Source organism: Apodemus sylvaticus, chromosome 4, assembly GCF_947179515.1.
Source record: "Apodemus sylvaticus chromosome 4, mApoSyl1.1, whole genome shotgun sequence".
In the NCBI taxonomy this organism is placed as follows: domain Eukaryota; kingdom Metazoa; phylum Chordata; class Mammalia; order Rodentia; family Muridae; genus Apodemus; species Apodemus sylvaticus.
Window position 1 is genome coordinate 130,929,356 of NC_067475.1, and position 18,952 is coordinate 130,948,307.

The 18,952-nt window shown below is 44.6% G+C and overlaps 1 long non-coding RNA gene across 1 annotated transcript; it reads left to right on the forward strand.

The window, feature by feature from the left end:
- Positions 1 to 12,386: 12,386 nt before the first annotated feature.
- Positions 12,387 to 12,979, forward strand: LOC127683394 (uncharacterized). Its single transcript, XR_007977534.1, has 2 exons — positions 12,387 to 12,650; positions 12,844 to 12,979. It is a non-coding gene; the product is annotated as an uncharacterized LOC127683394 (long non-coding RNA).
- The last annotated feature ends 5,973 nt before the right edge of the window (positions 12,980 to 18,952 follow it).

The following is an 18,952-nucleotide window of genomic DNA, read 5'->3' on the forward strand; positions in this document are numbered from 1 at the left end:
TTGTTTAACTGGGTTAGGCAACTGGTGCTCTGTCTCAAGCTCAGATTTCCCTTTTCTAGAGCTTGGAGTTAACCTCTAACCCTCCGTACCATGACATTCTGTAATTTCAGAAACTGGGGCTGCATAAAAGACATCTTCCGGAATTAGGCTTTTTAGCAGAGGGTTACATAGTGGGGCAGCTCCCACAGATGCTTGGCTCTTAATCCACCCCCCCCCCCCCGCCGCCGCCCCATTCTGGCTCCTTCTGAAGCCACATTGCCTTGTTCCTCCATTAATGAAGGTATTTCATAGTTCTAAGAAAGAAGACATCTCAAGTCTCCTCCTCCTTTCCCTCCTCCTCCCTTCTTTCTCTTCCCTCTGACAGTTCCCGCACTGCCACAGTACTGAGTATCCGGGTGTAGGCCTGGGGAATTAACAGAAAACGCAGACACGGGTCATTCTGTAAGAAGAATGCCCCAGGCTTTACTGAGGGACCAGCAATATATATACTAGAGGTCAGGGAAGGGAACAGGAAAAAACAATTATAGCCATAGGTCAGGCGCCTGGGAAGTCCCTACCACACCAGTGGGAAGGCAGGAATCAAGCTAAGCTGCGGGATGTTTTGCTCTCAAGAAACCTGTGCAAACAGCTCAGCTGGGGGCCAAGCTCCTGGTTCCCAACATCCCTCCTCTTCTCTTCCTCCTCTTCCCTTTCTCTTCCTCTTCTCCCTTCTGCCATCTTCCTCCTCATTCCTTTTTTCTCTTCCTCCCCCTCTTCCTCCTCCCCATTCCTCCGCCTTTAACTAGCATGTAGCTGTCTTTGCTCTCTGTAAGAGTATATCATGTGAAAGCAGTAAGGGGGATTCTAAGTCTGCTTCGGTTACTAATTAATTGTATGTTCTTACCCCGTCTTTAAAGATAGCTCGCCTGCATTCTGAGATCAGACCAACGAAGTATCTAAATGACGTGCCGAGAACATGTAATCTTCAGACTAGGAACTAACAGTTGTATTTTGGAAGATTACACGAGCCTCTTCTAAATGGTTGTCTCTCTGTCATGTTGTCTTTAGAAAAGATCACAAATCCTACTACAAGTGAGCCAAATTGGCAGTTTGGTGGCAGGAAGAACAGCTGGTTGTGGCACAAGTCAAGTGTAGGGAAATCTTAATGATGGGTGCTGGGCACAGATCTTCTCTCAACGTTTAAATATTTTCACAATGAATGCTTCAAATTTTCTGCTGTTAGGATTATGTTTTCTCTACATACATCATGCATATTAATAATCAAATCTTCCAAATGCCTCAATGACTTGTATTTGTAATTTTTGATCTGCTAAGGTATGTTCTTCACAATTCACCCAGCATGGCTTTTATTCAATTGGCTCGCTCTATACTTTCACATAATCTGGAACATTCCATCATGATTGTGGAGCGCGTCAAATTCACCGCAGCTGCAAACAGGTGGCGTGTTAGCAGTTCCCAGTGGCACTTAAGAGTGTTCAGAATTGAATGAAAACGTGATTTAACTGTAAAATTCGCTTGAATGTCTTGTGATTCTGGAGTCAAGATGGGAAATCTTGCAATAGGACATTTCCCACTCCATCTTTCCATTAAAGAAATGTCAACAGCTTTCATAAGTTCCATTAACCTGAAGGTCTCCCAGGTGTGTGTCTCTGGCATCGGCACAGCTCTTGGGTTAGATGAACTAAATCACAAGTTGCTTGTCAATGCAAGTATTTTATGGTCTGTGAAGCAGACAGGTTGTGGGCTGTGTTGGGTGGACAGCTGCAGCCTTACCACATCAAAGATCAGGAGAATAGCATTGGCTTGACATCTTGAAAGAGACACCTGTGGTACGGTGGAGACCACAGCTGCTCACAGGAATGGGAGTGGTACCCTCTGAAGAGGCTGAACCGTGGATGTGGTCATAGGAGCCTCGAGGAATCAGTCTGTGCCCTGGCACTAGGAATGTGAACCAGCCCCACAGCAGTGAGAAAGCACAACCTGACAGGCAGTGGCCAGAACTGGGAGTCAGGTAGGGCATGGGAAATGATGGGGGAGGATGTCACTGAGAGACTTGTTATATTTTAAGACATACTTGAGATTCCTTCTGGCTTCAGGAACAGAATATGGAGCACTATAAAGTTAGACTTATGGAGATGTGTTAAGAGGCTAAGACAAGGTTCCCATGCACATATCCCCCAACATGCACAGGAGTCCATATTTCTAATATTCAACAAATATTTTTTTCTTTTTAAATGGGCAAAAGACTGTTTATTAGATAAAGCCTTGGCTATGTCCAAAAGCTACTTTTTTTCCTCTGTGCATGGGTTATTTTCTTTATGGTATTTAGACCGGAATTCAAGGCATGATGCAGGCTGGGCAGACAGTGCACCACCGAGATACATTCATAACCCTGGTTTTACTTTTTATTTATTGATGTTTTATTTCTAAAAGTTATGTGTATCACTATTTTGCCTGAAAGTATATTTGTGCATCAAGGGTATAGTGCCCATGAATGCTAAAAGAGGGTGTGGGAATCCCTGGGGGTAGAGTTATATATAGTTGTTCTCACCTGTTGCAGCTAGGAATTGAACCTGAGTCCTCTTCATTCCCCTTGCAACTGAAATGACAGACCTACTCCACCAAGGCTCAGCTTCCTTCTGTTCTTTGTTCAAGTCCATACCTCATACTTGTTCACACAGGACTGCAGTTTTTAAAGTATAGCTGATATATATTGTAGCAATTCAACAACTAAAACTTCAATTCATGTGAGCAGACACTACACACATGCTTTGTTTGATCCAGCTGTTTGCTACTAATCAGATGTGTGCATTGCAAGACAATAGGATGCCAGAAATCCTTGAATATCAAGCAGCTGTGGTGCCAAGGACATATCAATGTCTCTTGTTCAGCGAGCAACGGTTTGCTAGCTGTCTATGTGTGGTCTCAGTGGGTTTGTTGGTTAGAGTTTTGTCAGTTTGACACAAGCTAGGACCATCTGGCATGAAGGAACCTCAATTGAGAAAGCGCCTCCATCGGATTGTCGGTAAGCAACTTTGTGGGGGCATTTTCCTGATTAATAATTGATGTGGGAGGGTCCTGCCACTACTGGGCAGGTGGTCCTGGGAAGCATAAGAAAGCAGTCTGAGTAAGCCAGTAGGCAGTGCCCCTCCATGGCCTATGCTTTAGTCCCTGCCTCCAGGCTCCTGCCTTGACTTCTTGTCATTATTTTTCTTCATGATGGATTATAAACTGAAAGCTGAAATAAATCCCTTTCTCCCTAGGTTGCTTTTGGGCATGACATTTATTACAGCCATAGAAAGCAAACTGAGACAAAAGATAAAGCTGAACACTTATTTTCCAAAGCATCTTACATATGGTGTCTTCCTGTCAGTCAGAGCTGTGGCTACCACACAGCACGGCATCATTTACATTGTCTTATCTGAGTCTTGTAGTGATCTGTGAGACAGGTAGATCACCGTGTGTTATCACTCAGAGCTGAGGATTTAGCCCTGGGTCCCAAAGATGCTGGATACATGGTGTAGAATTGTGGTATATACCCCTAGCCCCTGTATTATTATTCTGATTATATAGTTCGAGATCAGAGAATTCTCTGTAACTTTCCAACATTACCTCAAATTAGTAATTTGTGATAATCGAACTCTAAGGGATATGGGTAAGGGGTTCTGGTCAACCCTTTTCTTGAGGGTTTGATAGGAAGCCAAGGTGCCATTACAGCTTTGGTCACTATGGTTCCTGTTGAAGCTCATGCCAGTGCAGAGGTTGAAATAGTTCTTGTTTTAAGAATTATCCTGAACATTGACAGAAGACTTTTCAGTAGACTCACTGGAATGTTGTCTACGCTGAGAAAAGGAGAGAAAGGGAGTTAATAAAGTTATGTATAATAACCACTCAGTGCCTAGTAGTAGAGACTCTTTTCCCCCTAAATAGTCCTCCCCACCTCAAAGAGTAGTAAGACCACTTTCCATAACTGCTCAGATCAATACTCTACCCTATGATGTCACACTCTGAGTGAATCCACAGAGTCTGTCTGATCCACTTTGCTACCTCCACTCACTACCCTGTTCAAGCTGATAACTATTAACATAGCCATGTTTGTAGTGTCCTGACTTCACGGTGGTCTTCTTCAGTCTTCACCAACAGAGGAGCCACAGGGGCCATGTGAAAACAAGGGTCAGTTCACATTTCTCCTTGAGTAAAGTCTTATAATGACTTCCCATGCCGCACATGCAAGCCAGAGTCCTTAAACTGTCCTAAGCTGTGGCTCATCGTCCTCTTACCTTCAATCTCCCAGACCTTGGCTCCCAGCTAACTCTCTGCCTTTTGTCTCAGCTGCTGAATGCCAGACCCACCACGCTGTCTGCCCCAAACCCTGCTGCCCCAGGAAGCTGCCAGGGGATCACAACTCCCCTTTGTCAGTTCAGAACTTTGCTCAGATACGATCTCATCAGATTTTTCTGGTTGCCAAGTGTAGAACAAATGCAGGCACTCAATTATCCTGGGATAATACTTTTTGCTCGTTTTACTTGTTTTATGTCTCATCCAATAGAATGTAAATTGAACAAAAAGAAAACTTTGCCACTGCCCTTGCTGCAGGCCTGGCACTTGATTCACCCCATGGTCCATATTTAGTGTTTAGCAATCCTTCCTTGAGTGACTTTATTCATTGAATGGGAACTTGATTCATTTTTTGATGATATCTTATCTTTATTTGCTGAATCATTTTCGGAAGCCGTTTGAGGATGTATCCATTCCACCCTGTGCTTTCTGCCATCCGAGTTTCTTTCCTTGATGCCTGTCCCATTACTCATCCGTCTCCTCATAGCTGGGTGGTCAGTTTTGCAAACAATGATGGATTCCTGGTACTGAATCTATGATGAAATTCCAGCGCTGAGCCAGTGCTATGTTTCACTCCTAAAGATTTTGTCTGTCTATTGCATGCTACTTAGACATTTATTCCAGGAAATGGACATAGAAAATATTTTCCTAAAAGAGATATTGGTCATGTTACCTGAAAAAACTCATGATTAAGTCAACATTTAAATGTCTTTATTATGTATACAAATAACCCTGGCAAGATGGTTAAAAGGCATATTTTGGTTTAGATGATACCCTAACCTAACAAGCTTTCAAACAATATCTAGAGTGTTGGTTTTCAGACTATATCTCACATAACATATAGGATAATGTAATCTTTCTCAACCACAGCTGGAGAAGAACTAGATAGAGCCTGGTGTGGCTATGTGTTGGTGCATGTAATTAATTTATTGATGTCACTGCATTGGATTAGGACCTGCTATGGACCAACCTTCAAGAAACCAGGGAAATGTAGGGTAGAGAGGGACTCTCAGCTAAGAACACTTGCTGCTCTTGCTGAGGACCTGAGTTCAATTCCCAGCATCCACATGGCAACTCACAATCATCTGTAATTCTAGTTCCAGAGAATCTGATACTGTCTTCTCACCTCTATAGTTATTACACATATGGTACATAGTTAAAATGCAGGCAAACACATACAATAACATAAGTCTAAGAAGAAAAATAACCACAAGTGAGTTAATCACTGGAATCAGGAAATGTGTTCTGATTACTGTAATCACAGTGATCAAAATTAAAGGGAGCAGTCAGGAGACAGTCCTACACATCAGGAAATGAGAATGCTATGGTTAATGGATGAAGAAATTCATTTCTGTTCCCCTATAGCCAAGGAAGTAAATGCAAAAGAAGGAAAAAGCTGTTTGTGGATGCTAATTGAGGTCAATAAACTCACATTGTAAACTGTGTTTGTGGTTGAGGGAATCACACAGGGAGAAAATCTGAACAGTAAGTATGATGGTGCAGACGGTAAGGAAGCCCATGTTTCGAGAATTTGTCTCTTCACAATAGACTTCTCTGATGATCAAGTGGAAAAAAATCAACTAGACAACTTTTTCTTGCTTTCCCTATGGAATCACTTGGTACCTACTGTGCTTTGATTCCTGGGCCAGGCACTGGGATTGACCTAGGCACAGTAGGTTCTCCACTAGCCCTCAGATGGCATTGTGGTGAGATATGCAAAAGCAGGAGTCTGATGAGTTCTCGGTACCCTGGGAAACAAACAGGAAACTGGCATGATTCAAGTCACTTTCAGAAAGCTTTCAGGCTGGAATCCAATTTTTTAAAAATAAGCATTCCAAATGAACAGCACAGAAAGTTTGAAATATTTAAGCAAATTATTAGTTTTTGACAATGAAACAGAGGGAAGATTAAAACGCCAAGGACACCTTTAAGTGAGCTAGACATTATAGAGACAGAAGGGTAAGGATAAGGGAGGGGAGAATGGGGAGGAGGAGAAAGAAGAGGAGGTGGAGGTTTGGATAAAGCAGAGACTGAGCAAGCACTTCAAGGCTTCTCTTGCCTCTTGCTGGGGACAATGTGTGTAGGTTCTTAGAAACAGGATGTGCTGCCGCACAGACTGAGCAGGATGGGGGGTCTGAGAGAGTTCACCAAAGCTCCTGGGAATTGGCAGGAAGCACAGAGGCCAAGGAATTAGAAGCATTTGATAGCTCACAGGAAACCTGCTGAAGAAGGAAGAAGTTTAAAGACCAGTCCCAAAACAGGCTAGAGACTGCCTGATCCTGGCTGCAACCTGATGGGTCAGAGCATGGGAAAAGAAGAACACTGCCAGAAGCCAGTCCAGCTGCCACCCCTGTAGCTCAGGGTTCGGCTGTGATGGTGTTGGCTTTGGGTTTTCAGGGCTGGAATTAAGATGTGAACCTTGGTTTCTAAAGACTCTGAGCCTTTGGTGTGTTTCACTGTTGCATTCAAAACTGAGGATGAGATATGGAGACCCTCTGCAGCCAACAAAGGGTAAAGTCTGTTTCTCCTGAACTGGTCCTGAGGAGGCTCCCTACCCCCCCCCCCCAGATGAGCACATGTAATTTCAATTCCTTTTCCATTTGTAGAACCACGGGGTTCATAAAGCAATTGTTATACCCACTTCACCGTGACTGGCAGGTTTTGTAGGTGAGACACTTTAACTCACTGAAGTCTAGATCCTTCATTCAAAGTGGAGAGAAGGTGCACTTTTGATGGAATTTCCAGAATGCTGAAAAGAAAGATGCAGTTGACCTTGAAAACTGGCCAGTCCATCTGAAGAGCTGAATCTGGACGCTCTGTAGGAAGGCACACTCGATATGCCCATGTAATGAAGAAAACCAGAAATGGTATAGCTGGCCCCTCTTCTGCTTGCTTCAGTGACCAGGAAGATGGTTGCATTGTACAAAGACACAGCAGTGACCAGGAAGATTGATGCACTGTACAAAGACACAGGATGTGACACAAACACAAAGGTTTTGTTTTTTTAATATCATACTTAAGACCCTTGTTTTTGGCCAATGTTATATTTAATTTTAATCAAACAAGTTTGACATATGTGATGGTTCATACTGTCACCTTGATAGGCTCTAGACTCTAGAATCTAGAACCACCTGTAGGCAAGTCAGTGAAGGGTCATATAAATTAGCTTTATTCAGAAGAGAAGAGACATCTTAATTGTAGATAGCACAATCCGATGGGCTCGAGTCCCAGACCAGGAAAGGCTGAGCCCCAGCTTTTGTCTTGCTTCCCGATGCTCATGCACACAGTGTGAGCAACAGCCTCAGGATCCCGCCACTGCGCCTTTCCTCAGCTGTGGGCTAAAGTCAGCCCTCTGTCCTTAAAATCCCTCAACCAGGCTTTGGCTACAGCAATAGAACAAGGAAATAATGCAGTACTTGCTCAGCAGAATGGATGCTTTGGGTTGTAACTCAGAATGTGCTAGCTAGCATGGTAGAAACAGCAGGACATTCACACTGTAGGATGACGGACAGGTTAGCAGCAGAGCCCTGGCTCAGTGATGGTGTCAGCATTTCTCCATCAGGTGGTCTAGTCCTGTGGGAAGCGATGAGCTCTGACAAACTCCTGTTTCATTAGTAAAAGCTGATTCATAACTGGACGGGCAGTTGGTGGAGAGGCTGGAGGTGGCTAGGAGCTCACTGGGATTGTTCCTTGAATGGCCTCTCTTGTCCTGGTCTTTCCTCTCTGCTTCCTGGCAACCACAAAGTGGGCAGGATTCCTCCACTGATGCCCTGGACCCCAGACAATGGAGTAAGTGAGCGAAGCCTCTATACCATGAGCCAGAATTAATCTTTGGTCCTTTGACTGTCTCAGGCATCTGTCTGCTAGAGTGATGGAGAGGTGGCCCATGCGACTCTTCCTGAGGCACAGGCAGGCACAGCATGGCTGCCTTGGGTTTGTTTCTGCTAGGGAAGAAAGCTCCCCTCCAACTCAGAGCCTAGCTGGTCAGGGCTGGTTCTGTGTCTTGTCATTCCCTCATTAGCTAGCTTCAAGCTTGTGTAGTGAGATGCACAGGTATTTCAGCCTCTAAAACACAGTGCGAGGTTTTCAAGGCAAGAGTCAGGGGCTGAAGCAATTTGTAAGCAGCAAAGCTACCACAATCTGGTTTATGCAGAGGAAAATTGTTTTTCCCTTGTTAAATCTTGCCTTGATGGTTCTCATCCCTTGGTTTATCACTAACCTGACAGCCTGTCTGCATCTTCACTGCCATTTTTTTTTTTTTTTTGGTCACCCTCAAGCAGCCTCAAAGACCATGAATTTTACTCCCAAGTCTTAGAATTTTGAGATATTTTCATGTCTATGAGTGCCACTTTCCAAACTGTGACTAATGCACTAGGCTGTGGGATTTCATGTCCCACTGAAGTTGGGTGATGGGCTATAGGCTAAGCAGTGCACAGTAACCATTCTCTCTCTCCCCTCTCTCCTTCACCCCATGGCATATTCAGGGACCACGTCTCAGGCCTAAAGTCTGACCTGCTTCCTGAAAGAGGTCATAGGAGGAGAGAGGAGGTACCTTATGGGTTTTCTGACCAAGAAGTTGGGGAGCATCAGGGTATCTCAGGCTCCTGGTTGGATGTTCCGCTGGGGTCTCTCAAGACCCACATGAGCTAATGGTCTCTGGGTGCCACCCCTGCACCCATGTGGGGAGCTGTGCTATTTGAAACCCACCACCACTGCATTTGCAGTCTGCTTTGGAGAGCATGAAATTCCATGGATCCCCAATAAGTGTTGCTTCTGGGGGATCCAATGGTGTCCCTGTCCTGTTTTGTTTTGTTAACAACTTGATACAAACTAGAGTTACCTGACAGAAGGGAACCACAATTGAGAACATGCCCACATCCGATTGGTCTGTGGGCAAGCATACCCAGTTGGTATGAGGCATTTTCTTCATTAGTGATCAGCGTGGGAGGGCCTAGCTCATGGTGACTAGTACTCCCCATGGGCAGTAAGAATACAGGCTGAGAAAGCCACGAGGAGCAAGCCAGTTAGCAGCACCCCTTCATGACTTTACATCAATCGATGCTTTGACATCCCTTGGTGATGAGCTGTGGTGTGGAACTGTAAGTTGAAATAAACCCTTTCATCCCCAAGTTGCTTTTGATCACGGTGTTTCATCACAGCAATAGAAACCCTGACTATGACAGTGTTTTTTAGTTCTAGTACACCGAAGGACATTGGGTATCATCCTTCAATTGTGTAAATGACTCTTTCAAGTAAAAAGGAAGGGTTTTCACTGTCTGCACAGTTAACATCCATGAACTACTGTGTAGCATGATACAATTTTTTTGGATGGATATAGGCCATAGAAAAACTACAATTATAAAAACATTCTTTAGAATAGCACAGGGCCATGCTGTCTGTGGGCTTCAGTTGGGAGAGCTGTTTGAGTCTAGATGGAGGCTCGATGGGTGTTTTTATAAGGACAGCCTGCAAAAGATTCTGTCAGCTCTGCATCCTGTCAGGGCTGTTATGTTTCAGGGCAATCACAAGCACCTTTTTAATCTGAGGTTTGTCATTGTTTACCTAGCAAGGAGTTAGAGGTTGTCATTTAAAGATTTTAAACAGACGTAGCAGAGGACATCAGTGTTTCGAAAATATTTCTGAGCCAAGTGGTGAATGTAGTGAGAAGGGGCATGAGATTGGTGGAGATCGCAACAAATACCTGTGGAAGCTTAGTGGGAATAGATTCCTCTGGAAACAGAAGCAGATGGGTTCAGGAGAGCTAAGGGGTGACACACACAGGGACGGATTGGTGACACACACAGGGACAGATTGGTGACACACTGAACGTCAAAAGCTGCCTAGGCATCTTCTTCTCTGTCTCTGGAAGCTGGGTTTTTGATGGCCGACTCCCCCGGAAAAGATATGTAGAAAAAGGTCCCTAGCACTTCCTTCTCGGAAACTGCCCTCTGCAGAGCATGCTGGGATTGCTAAAGTGGCTTAGTAATGCCCAGTAAGATCAGCTCCGGTTACCACCGAGGGTGATTGCTTATTGTTGGTTCATTTTACCCTGAATGGTGAGGAAGTAACAGTCCTGCTGCAGTGCAGGTTTGCGGAGAGGGATGAATCCTACTGCTGCCCGTGAGTCCTAAGAGGGGCTCATTCACCACCCCTGAGGGTGGTGGGTGGCATCAGGATATCATGACTATGTGGGTGGTGTGTGCTCGGCTACAAAGCCACTGACCTCAAGGTGAGTTCTTCTTGCTTCGAGGGGCTCTAGGGGCTCTAGGGGCTCTAGGGGCTCTAGGGGCTCTAGGGCCACCGAATTCCACAGTGAAGCTGATGACTGGCCATCTGGTTTCTTTTTTTCTCCTTTAGCAAGTGTTTTACACCCTGACCTTCATTTCGATACACACAGTCTTAGCCTTTCCGTACTAGGCTCCCCGCGTGCCTCCATAATATAGATAATATGTTATTCCATAACCTTAACCCCAACCCCAACCCCAATCCCAATCCCAACCCTAACCCTTGTTTCCTTGTTTCTGTCAGTTCTGAACTCGGGACACCGTCTTGATGACTTAACTAATTTCCTCAACCTTTCAACACAGTTTGCTTCCTCAGCCTTTCACCCTCTTGGTTACCTGCTTCAACTAATCTGTAGATATTCTAATCTTCCCCTTGCAAGAAGACTTAAGCTCCGTATCTCTTTTGCTCTTACTCACTGCATTATTTTTATCTTTCTGTCAGGTGCAGCGATGTAGAATTAGTTTCACCTTACATACATTTTAGAGGACGGTGATACAGTAGCCATTTTCAAAGTTAGGGAGACTGCTCTTCGTGAACAATGGAACACTCCACCAGAATATTTACAGCCTTTGGGGGAAGTTAGAATTATTTCTTTATAACCATTTGCAGAAGACCCTGTTTCAAAGCTGTTTGCAGGAGATATTTGGAGGTGGAGGCATTATTTGTTTGTGGGGTTTTGTTGTTACTATTGTTTTGTTTGTTACCCTCCCCCCAGTATTTTATTTTTAGGTAAACAACAACAACTTTTCTTTCTCCTCCTCGTCATCCTCCTCCTCCTCTTCCTCCTCCTCCTCTCCTTCTTCCTCCTCCTCCTCCTTCTTTTTCTTCTTCTGTGCCATTTTAAAGTATTTGTGAATTTTAGTTCAAAATGTCACCTTTTATTTTCAGTGTCTACCTTGCTATTTTGTACTTACATAAAATCCCAAAGAGAAATGTTCGTCTAAATATTATGGTCATGCAATTGCAGTACAATAAATTCTACCGCACTTCCCAAAGAGGGAAAAGGGCAACAGGGCGGGACTGGTGCCATTGTGAAGGTCTGGTCCATGTCTAGCAGTATGCAGCAGTGTGTCCTGCCTTTTCAGCATGGCCGTGTGGTCTGCGCAGGAGATGCATGTTTCACGGAACGCTGGAGATGCACTCCGAGGGCCCCTGGCATCCCTGTGAGGGGGCATCCAGAAGAATCTGTGATGGTCCTAGGAACCCAGTGAGGACCTTCTAGGGCCAGAATGAAGCCTCCGCTGGGCCTTTCTCTGGAAGGCTCCCCATTTCCTGCTCTTCTCTGTGTCATTTTTCTCTTTGTAAAGAGTCAAAGACTCTGTGGATAGAAATTCAAATGAGTGGAAAGCTATGCTAGAGACAGGAAGAGGATGCTGAACTTGAGAGGTGCAGCCGTGTGTTTGTTTTTCAAGGACTTGAGAAAACATCTTTAAGAGAATAAATCATTTCTAGTTATTTCCATGTCTTTGGTGCACAACTGACTTCACCACGGGGTTACAGATTTTAGGTCGAGTTCAAATGCTTTTGATTTTTTGACTTTGCTTTTTATTTAACTGCCCTTTTGAACAAGGGTCAGATGTGTTGGTTGTGTAACAAAGATGTTTATCCATGTGGTAAACGGAGTATTGGAAACCTAGTCCCTGTCTATTGAATAAACAACTTCATACAAAAAGACTTAGGCTTAGAACCTTGTGGATCTCAAACAGATGCAAAAAAAAAATCTGAATTATAATGCTTTAACGTTGGGTTAATAAGCTTCAGTATAGGCATGGGTGGCATTTTTAAAAATGCTTGCAGTTTTAAAAATTCAAGTTTTTAAATACTCCAGAGTTGCAGAATAGATTCTGTGGGGAAAAGAGGGCATGACTTTTTGAATTCCATGTCCCCAAGCCAAGTTTTACAAAGAACCATCATTAGCATTCTGCCCTCTGTGGTACTCAGACTGCCTCTCCAGAGACCCGGTATAATTGGAGAAGCATCAAGGACCCTGAGCCTGCTGACGCTCGTAAAGGATGAGGAGGATTGAGGTAAGACCCTTCTCTCTGTGTGTGTGTGCGTGTGTGTGTGTGTGTGTGTGTGTGTGTGTGTGTGTGTGAGAGAGAGAGAGAGAGAGAGAGAGAGAGAGAGAGAGAGAGACCCAGTCCCACAGAAACGCTCCCCTCCAGCCAATTCCTTTCCCCTCAGTGTATCCAACTGCATTTATGTTCTTTTTAATTTCAGCACTCAGGAGGCAGAGGAAGGCAGATCTCTGGGAGTTTGAGGCCAGCCTATTACACAGAAAAACCTGTCTCCAGGAAAAAAAAAAAAGGAAAAATCTTGAAATGAAATAAAATTGGGCCGATGAGTGGACATTCTATGTAATGATGATGAGCTTTCCTTCAGAGGAGTCAGGCAAGCGGTGTAAAGTAAACCTCTGCCTGTTGGCTGCTCTTGTATGTTGAGCACAGTGGGGCAGGCCTGGGATCCCAGAGCCCAGGAGGCTGATGAGGCAGAAGAACCCCAAATTTTAGGTCTGCTTGGGGTGCATGTGAGACACTGTGTCATGAGAAAATACCCAGGAGCCCACTTCTTTACTCGTGCTGTTTACTGGGGTTCTTTTTACCAGTTACTTTTAATAAATGTCTGATATTAAATTACATAGGACTGCTCATTTAGAAAACAGTGTTTACTGCTTCTCTGCTTTGCCTGTAATTATTGTCTGTTATTCATGTGCATGTTAAACCTGGATAGTAATTCATGGTAGTGCTTACTGTTATTCTGTATGATACTGATGCTAATGCTCACTCAAATTTATCATTCCTTTAATCAGTTCCCTTCCAGACTGGATAGCTTCAGTTTTGTCTTTCTCAGAGACAGCAAAAGTTAAACTTTCACCCACATGTACTTCTACCTAATTTGCGATTTCTTAAAAATAGATGCTAGCCCAGAACAGCAGTTAGCAGAACTGACTCACACAAATGTGGATTTAAATACACCGTAATTTTAAAGTAAGAGAGTGTTACAGGGCTAACAGATGAAATGCTATGTGCAAAATGCTATGGACACCTGGCTTACTAAAGTGTGGCATTATAAGATAATCCATTAAAATAATTAGCTTTTATAATTTTTGATGTATGAATATGTGTGTTGGGGTGTATGCACACAGTGCAGTGCCCACTGAGGCCAAGGGCCTCAGTTCCCCTGGCAGCCAGAGTCCCAGGGGCTTGTGAGTTCTCCCATTGTTGGTGCTCTGAACTGAACTCAGGCCCTCTGCAATAACAGTACAATCCTTTGACCTCTGAGCCATGTCTACAGACTCCAATTCATCATCTTAATCCTTCCTATTTAGACTTTTTATTCATCTAGAAGAGATAACTCTTTTTAAGGATCAGCCAGAAGCATGTTTCCTTAAATTGCTTTTAATCATGTGAGAGTTTCATACATTTATGTAATGAATTTTAGCCTTGCTTTTTCAGATATCTTCCTATAGTAAATTTCTTTCTTGTAACAGGGCCCCACATTCTCTAGGTCTCAGCTCTTGATCTCATCACCAGTGGGCTTTTCTGGCTTCTTTATGTGTAGTGAGTAACTCATGCTCTTAATTTACCTAGTTAAATATAATTCTTTACTTTCCTCAGTGGGATTTGCTCTTTGTCACTCTTGTGTGTAAGTGGGTAACATTTTGTTGTATTTGTTTTCTCCCTAGAAATGTCCCATTTCTCGTTGAACATAATAAAAATCATCCCAGAAGGCCCATATCAAGAATGACCTTCATGGTAGACTATCTACTGCTTCCTCCTCTGTCTCTAGGGTTGTTCATGCTGTTCTAGCTATTAAAAATACAAGGCACATTACTACCTTCTACACTATCTTGGAGAGCTTGTTGGAAACACTCTATTATGTATGTTAATCTTGCCTCCTCAGTATCAGACAAAGTAGAATGGAACATACTTAACAACAGTACACCAAACACAACATTTAGTTGAATGTGGTTCTCTCTGTAAAATACATGTGTGTGAGTGTAAGATGTTATGTGGTCACTTCTTACAAATTAAGAAATCCATTCCATCATGATAATAGAGTCTTATGAGACTCAGGGAGGAAACAACTTACAAGTTACAGAAAGTTCCTGAAACCAACAGATGCACAAGGATTATGGAAACAGCGACACAACTACTGGGGAAAAGACCATCCACCACAGTAACTAAAGGAGACTTATGTGTTGAGCTGCTTACATGTCATGCAAGGAGCTCCATGCTGGGTGACTTTTCAAAGATGGAGCTGTCTTGGGGTCACTTGCACTCCTATAAGTGACCCCAGTAAACACACTAGTCCACCATGTTGGACTTAGTGAAACCATTGGGTTAGTCTGTTGTTAGCTCTCTATCTAAGGTAAGCAGATGTTCATTCTCTATCCCTATTCCCTTGTCTCCATTTCTCATACACAAATGTATATGATTTTCCTATATAGCTTAGCTCATGGACTTTTGGAAGGTTATGCTTGATTTCACCAGAAATGCTGTAGAAAGTCAAAGAATTAACACTTTCATTAAACATTGTGTTAGATGAAATTCTTGACTCATGAGAGTTTTTATATATAGAAGAACAAATAGCAGGTTGGGGAGGGGATGGCTGTGGACCAGCTGCCTGGTGTTCCAATGGCTATATCTTTCCATTAATATACATTGAGCTCTTTTGGGAACTCTTCTTGCTAGAAAATCTAGTTGCATTAACACTGAATGCACGAATTGTGGAACTATGGAGAGTTGCACTAAGGCTTCAGAAAACCACTGAGCCCCGAGAATGTGTAACAGGATGTCTCAGACCCTGCACAGAACTCCTGTGCAAGAGGCCGTAAGGATGAAGCCCAGGTTGAGTTGGAGATGATAAAGTATCCAAGGAGCATTGGATATCTACTGAAGAGAGCTACAGCCACCAAGTGGAGCTAGCCCAAGAGAAACGCCACACAAAGGTGAAAGGGCAGGCCTGCTCAAGTTCCTCGGATCCCAGATGATGTATCCAAAAGGCTCAAATGCCAGATGTGGAGTTTAGTGTCTGCCCCGTTGGGTTTTGTTTAGTCTCAGCTTTCCTTCTGGCTAGGATTTTGAGCTGCGTCTCAGAAGAGGCTTTGGGGCTTTGAACAGGATTGGAATGTAGGAATATGATGGTGTTTGATGTTGGATTGAATATGTTTTGTAATACGAGATGGCCAGGGCTAGGATGTTACAAGCTTCATTAAAACCCAGAGTGCTGAACATTCCCCTCAAACTCTCCTGCATTTTCATTTCTAGAAAGCTTGTAGGCAGTGCTGATGCCACAGGCCCAGCGTTCCTGCTCTAAGACCCACTAAGAAGGGCTGAGTTTGGAAGGTTCAGTTCTATGGCTTGCTTCTACATCTCTAAGCAAGGCCCTTCCATCCTAAGCCTTGTTTCTTTATCATTTTTAAGATGCGCTTCACATCAAAGTCGCAGAGTTCAGATGCAGTCACACTCACGAGAGCCACTCCTACACACGAGGCCACGTCTTCTCATTCCCTCCGAGGAAGTGACACAAGGTTACACAGATCTCCTTCTCCATCAGTTCTGAACAGTTCTACTATACTGCTCATGTGTGAACGGAGCAAAGGTTAAGAGTGCTTGCCTCAGAACCAAGAGCCAACAAAAGGAGGAATTACAGACCTCAGATACCGAGCCCATTAGCCATGCCAATAGCCTTTCTACGTTTAGGCTGTGGCTGGTTCCAGTTTCAAGCATTCCTTGTTCAACACAGACTTCCCCTTCAGAGTGGCTCTAAGGCCTCGCTGCTCCCGGCTTTATCTCCTCCTGTGGCAGCCACCATGCTTAAGGCTTTCCCCAGTTTGATACTATCCTGTCTCCCCCATCGAAGGCACAAAGGAGCCCTATCTCGGCTTTATTAAGCATCCTTTCAACAGGCCCTGTGCTTGGGAAAGCGTGCAGCTCAGCTCTGTCGATTACCCTCAGCCAGGAACTTAACCATTAGCAAAATTAATCGCACAAAGAGAAGCCACAGGAGCTGGAACAATCTCTGATGAGAGATTTCTCTTCATTTTAAGTGGATTCATTATGTGCTAAAGCCTGGATTGTGCAAACAGTTTCCTTTAAGGTTAAAAGAAAATCCCAGAGCTGCTGGGCGACTCCACTGCTTAGATTAGTGGATGAGTTATCTATGTGACTCATTTGCTCTCGACAATGAGGGGCTGTGTTCACCCTGACCTCGTTTAGTTTCCAAGGTTGAGTCTCGGATCTGAGTCTTAGCCAGGCCTTGAAAGCAGAGCACCCCTCTGTGCTGTAAACCCCCTGAAGGCCTGTAGCTCAGCAGCATCGCTCACTGACAGAACATCTACCAGGCTCCCCCAAGGGAAGCAAAGAAAGCAAGCGAAAGCCCTTCACTCTCCTGGCATAGGACCGCGGAAGTTTCTGGAAGCCAGGTGGGCTCTGCCTGCCACTCCTGGAAAGCTATTTCACTCCATACTTGGAAAACTTAATTACTCCCACTTGGTTTAACTTTCTGAGAGGTTTTCTCCTCCGGTTTCTGGCAATCCTATCCCCACTCAGCAGCGGGGCAGGGGGCCGAATAAGTCTGGGATGTTGTCAGTGACAGATGAGGGGCTTCTGTGCCCCGGACTGTACCCACCTCACTTTGACACGGCGATTCTTTCCATCAAAGAGGAAAACAAACCATGGAGAACACGAAGAGAAAAACCCTTTGTAGCTCATCTGACACGAGACGGGTCACCCGGGCCCTCGTCAGCAGTGTGAGCAGCAGAAAATGAGACCGGGGAATTGGGATCACGTAGAGCTTTGTGTCTACGCTGCACAGCGGCAGCGGTTTACTGGAGGAATTGTGGGATGCGCTGCATCCGGATCAAAGTGTTCTGCTTCCTGTGGAAGGATGGGGTCTGCTCCCTTCCAGCGCGTCCATCCGTCTGCATCCATTCTCTCTGCTCCATTAAACAACAATAAGCTTCCTGCAGACTGGAACTTGCGTGGCTCAGCCCCACCCCTCAAGTTATGTTCAGTCGGCTCTGTGTCAATCAAGAGTTCAATCTCTGCTCACCAGCCTTTTCAAAGGGAGTCCTCCTTGCCCTCTCGGAGTCAGTACGCTTACCTGCCTGGGCCGCTTTACCAATTACAGCCCTCAAGTTTCTTTGGGCATTGCTGCAGTAACATCCTCATCTTTGTCTCTCCCTCTGAAGTCTGATCTACTCTCCCAGACCCAGCTCCACCGGCACAGCATGTTGGGAGCAAAGGTGAAACCACGAGAATAAGAGGATAAAATAAAAAGAGCCAAAAGAACGGCGTTCTAAGGCTCCTCTGTTTTGCAGCCTCTGTGTGAGCCCCGTAGACCTTACCCCTCTTTTTCTCTGTGCCACAAATCCAGGACTCGTTCTTAAAAGTCTAATGGAGAAAAAGTCTCCAGTCAGCACCAATGAGCCTTCCTTGAACTGTTCTCACAGCCTAGTCAGTTACAATGGCCTGGGCCATATTCTCAAGGGCACAGCAAAGTAGCGTGATAATGTACAGAAAAGGAGATCTAAGACATGCAACCAAAACCCTCCTTTCTCCTAGAATTGTGTATTTCCTAGGTGATTTCTTTTTCTTTTATTTCCTAAAAGAAAAGTGATGCTTTTCATCACTGGACATAAGCAGCAGCAGCATTTTCTCAACTTGTACACAAATCCAGGCAATGTTGTCTTCTCTGGGAAAGGGGGCAGGGGGACTTGGGTGTTGAATGAACATGCCAGTGTTACTCTGCGAGAATCCAAGTCTTCAGAGCTACCAGGACACACCCAGGTTCCATGCCCAGAACCCACATAGTAGAACCAGGTGCTGCATGCAGTGCATGTCCTGGGAGTCAGAGATAGCCCCGCTGGCCAGCCTACCCTACTCTGTCATCTTCCTGGCCAATGAGAGACCCTGTCTCAAAAAACCAAGATGGGTGGACCTGAGGATAACACACACACACACACACACACACACACACACACACACACACACATACACACACATACACACACACACACACATACACACACATACACACATACACACACACACACACAGACACACACACACACACTGGGGGGACGGAGGAAGACACAGAGGGACAGATAGACAGACAGACAGACAGACCCGGTATGTAAAGCCCAGAAAAATCTCAGCCTTCATAGTTATCTGGTGACTACAAACCGGAAGTTGTGTGCAAACCTAGGGTCTCCCATTCAAAACCATCTTTTCAGAACCATCTGCCTCTTCTCTGATTGACTTTGAGCACAACTGGTTCCTTTCCCACATTTATAGAACAGGGTCTCAGTGTGACTGCATCTTTA